We start from the raw sequence: 4,320 nt of genomic DNA, 5'->3' as shown, positions 1-4,320 counted from the left end.
GATTGTGTGTTTGACTGGTCTGTTGGTACAGTGTGTTGCTGGAGTTAAATATAGCTCATGAAGTTACTGCTCAGTGTTGGATGTTCAATGACTTGGGTGCACACTGGGAAAGTAGAGCTTACAAATTACATGTCAGGGATCAGTTGAGGCTCAATAGTCATCTTACCTGTTAATTGATGGCAATATAGACACCATCATTTTTTATGGAAACAGTTTTGTACTTTCTGTTTGCACAAATAATCAGTCTTTGTCCAAAGTACATAAGCTATATCAACAAATCAAAACGGCGGATGTGGCCATGTTTATGAACCCAATTGAATACTGTATATAGTCATGGACAAGTAACCATCGATACTTGTTCTCTTACCTAATACTTTGGTCCATACCCTATCCAAAATCAGGGGGTCACCAAAGTGGTTTGGATTTATCTTCAGGGGACCTTGAATTTTTGTACCAAATTTCATGGCAATTCAAACCATAGAGAAGCACTCTAGACCAAAGTGGGTCGACAGACAGACCGACTTCATACAACCGGTCAGAAATTGGACGCTGATTTTAATACTTAATAGCTGACCTCCTTTTCTACTTGTTTGGGATCATGCCAGCTATTTTCTGTTGGATGTATGTTTGCAGTGAAGTCAACATTTGTTTTCCGCTCTCAGCTCATTGTCTGTTGATGGCTCTTCCCTTAGGGTATTTTTACACCTGAAAGTCCGGAACATGGTCAGAACCAAAATACATGTTTATGTTACATTGTAAACATTTGATCCAGTTACTTTTGGTTTGGACATAGGACATACACTTTAGAATGACATACTGATGTCCTGTCACCATCACTAACACTACAGTATACTTGACATTGATTTGTTTGTAGAGTAGCATATGTCCAACTGTGGCATGTTAATGGCGTGTAATTTCCAATGTAATACTACCAGCAAAGTGAATGGTGTTATAACGTCGGAAACTAACACTGCAAGCACTCCAGTGAGGTGCTTCCACTACTTTTTCTTCTTCTATTCTTTAATGCCGTCTCAACTTCGTGCCATTTGCAAATGAACCAAACTATGGCTAAGTTTGATCCAGACCAAGACCACCTTCTTCTGCTCAAACTAAATGTTGGTCCGTTGATCAGAACTCTCGTCTGAGGCATCGTCCATGCCTTATATTTATACATGAAGCTGGGTGAACCGAGCTTCATCTGTGACGTTTGTCCAACTATTTCAATCACAGGTTGGATGGACAGTGTAATTTGGTGTAGAACAAGACATTGAGATGAAAAACTTTGCCAACGCGTCAGTCAGCTTGTTCACACCATGGTCTTGTTCCATGTTTCATGAGGCTGGTGCTGCAGCTTGAAGTTTGCGGACCTGCCTTTGCTCCGACCTTCCTGCACTTTGGTGGGTTGTTGTTCCATTGCTCCTCCAAAGCGCTTCAGCAGGCACTCGTAACATTTAACGTCAGTCAGGGAGAAATAGCAGCACTAATCTCAGAATGATGCCCTTATTTCCATCATTACAATGAAATGAGAGGAGGGGAAAAAAACAAATGTGGTTTTGTTTTATTTTACTCTCTTTTTTCCCCCTGAGGGATGGTGTTTCTTGGCGACATTTTATAGAGCTGCTGTCGTCTAAGTGGCAGCCGCAGTTGTAGCAGACTGCGGCGAGCCACTGGTGGCAGGAGTTGTGTCGCGGGCTGGTGACTCACTCTGTTGTTGTTCTTTGGGGATGTTGTGCACTTGCCTCGCTTTGAAGATTATCTCCATCTTATTATAAAAGAGGGGATGTACTTACAGGCTCAGTATCTCATTAGGAATCTTATTAACAAGCCGCCGTTACCATACACAACATCACTTTTCATGTAATGAGCTTTTGTTGTAGCAGGATCTTGGAGACGCCAACACCTTCTTGGCCTTCGCAGACAACAGACCCTGGTCCTGTCGATGTCTCCCCAAAGACGAGCGACGCCTTCGGCCCGGCTTGCCGAATTAGGCTACGTAGCTGATTCATATTTGGGTGTTTTAATTTGACTCTGTTTTATAGCAGGCTGCTGAGCCGGCGGTTTGCTCATTAAAAGGACACATGAAAGCCGGCTGTAAAGGAGCCGCGGTGAGACCGGCCTGTGCTGACGTCTGAGAGGGGACGCGAGCGACTGAGGAAGCGACCGAGTCCCAAGCCAGCCGGTCTGAGCCGGAGGGCCTCACCCATCGCAGCCAGGCAGCCAGTGGCGGGACACCAGACGCACCACAGCCACTGTGTCCACACCAGGATGCCAGGCCAGTCTGATGTGTCAGCAGGAGTTCACTGTTTGATGCTGGACTTTTGTTCGCCTCTGGGATTTGAAGGAGCTGAAAGTTTTGAAAATTTTCCATGTACTCTCTTCCGATCATAGATAGGGGACACCTGCATAAACCTAAGCTGAATTGTCTTGATATTTAATTTATGTACATTATGCACAGCTGAACAAGTTTTGTATCTTTGCTGTTACGGCTGGTGCGCTCAGACTTCGAAGCTAATTGCTCACCTGGTTAAGCCCCCCCCGCCCCACCCCCCTCGCTGCCATTTAGAGAATAAAACGGCCTCAGCTCTGAGACTTGCTGCTGTGATAAATACCTGAGGCAACGGCGTTCATTATTTCTCCATTATATCTGCTGGTGGATCCTCCTCGGCTGTTTAACGACCCGCTCCTTAAGGAAGTAAGAGCAGTGGGGTCATGCTGCACGCAGGAGGGAGGGTTGGGGGGGGGGGGGGTGGAGGCGGCACCCTGTGATTCATATCAAACGCATGTTAAGTGGCATGTGGCTAAATTAGTGGCTGGAATCTTGCAGGTATAATGGCTTGCTCCGCAGTGCGTAACGAGCCAGCGTCTCACTGTTCAGTAACAGGGCCTCGATACCTTTTTTTTTTTTTACGAGAACCCACCAATAACTGTCGGGCCATTCCGCCCTATGCAGCCTGAATCCACACCCACAGTGTCTGCACACCAGCACGACCCCCCCCCCCCCCCACACACACACACACACACACAAGTCTTCTTCCTGTTTTGTTCGACAACATTCTCCCATCCTGAGTCATTGACTCCGCTCAGGTTCATTAGTGACGATAATTCCATTGCAGACAGCGGGTCAGCCTATAACGTGTCACGATGACAGCGAGGCCCATAACAGCAGCTAATTATAACTATGAAGTACTCATTAGAATATCTATGGGGGGGGGGAGTGAAGTCAGTTGTTGTGATACATGGACTCGCTACCTGGTTAAAAGGTTGCATCTCAACAATGTATGAGCGTTTGAGGGTGGGGGGGGGGATTATCCCCCAAAATCTGCCCCTGCTTGTCCTATAATGCTTTCTGCTTTTCACCCTCTTCTAACCGTCTTCTCTGCTCTTGTGTTTCTTGGCTTCAGGCAGAACATGTGGTGTTCAAGAGGATGTGAATAGTTTAATTGATTTCCCCCCCTGATTTCTAAGATGAACACACGCTTCTATTCTCTAGCATTATATTGATTCATTCATACTTTCCTTTCCATTCTTACTCAGGCTCTCTGTTTATACCCTTAGCAATCCACCTCTCTCTCCAAGTTACCCCCCACACACCCTGTGTCACCTGTGAGTAACAACAACACGTGTACTGTATTCATCAAACGCTGCTGCACATGCTCAGTAGCTCCTCATTATATTAATTACTCTCATTGGAAGAGTGATCATCAGCCCAGTCAGAATCCATCACTGCCCGGTTCCCACAGAGACCTGGGCCCAGTAAATAATCACTGGTATCTGAAACCGGGCTCCGGCCCTGCCGTTCCCACTGGACCCACCAGGGTGGGCTCTAAATACTCCAGGGGGCGCAGCTCCCGCGGAGCCACATTTATCTCTGCCAGCAGCTGGGGGGGAAGTACTGTGGCTGTAAGGCCTGATCCAGAGGCTGCTGGTGCTGGTTCAGATCCTCAGACAGCAGAGGGGGGGTGGTCTGATCCAGACTCAGCAGTCGGAAGGGAATAATACTTTCTGAGTAATAACAAGGCCTGAACAGGTTTATCAGGATGTGGGGAATGAACTAACGTTTTAGTTTGAAACTAATTAAGAAACTGATAACAATCAACCAATGGATAACAAGGGAGACAGTAGGGTCAAGTTCACATCCAGATGTGAGGTGTGGCTCATCACTCCGATAACTCAATCAGCATTTTGTCAGGTGAAAACAATGTCAATGAAGCTCACAAGGTGGTTTTTATTATTGCCTCACAGAAAGACAGTTCCCGGTTCGATTCCCGGGTCAGTTAGGGTCTTTCTGGATGTCCTCCCACTGACCAAGTGGCCTCACTC

Source organism: Platichthys flesus, chromosome 17 (assembly GCF_949316205.1).
Source record: "Platichthys flesus chromosome 17, fPlaFle2.1, whole genome shotgun sequence".
NCBI classification, from domain to species: Eukaryota; Metazoa; Chordata; class Actinopteri; order Pleuronectiformes; family Pleuronectidae; genus Platichthys; species Platichthys flesus.
This window is presented reverse-complemented; position numbering follows the sequence as displayed.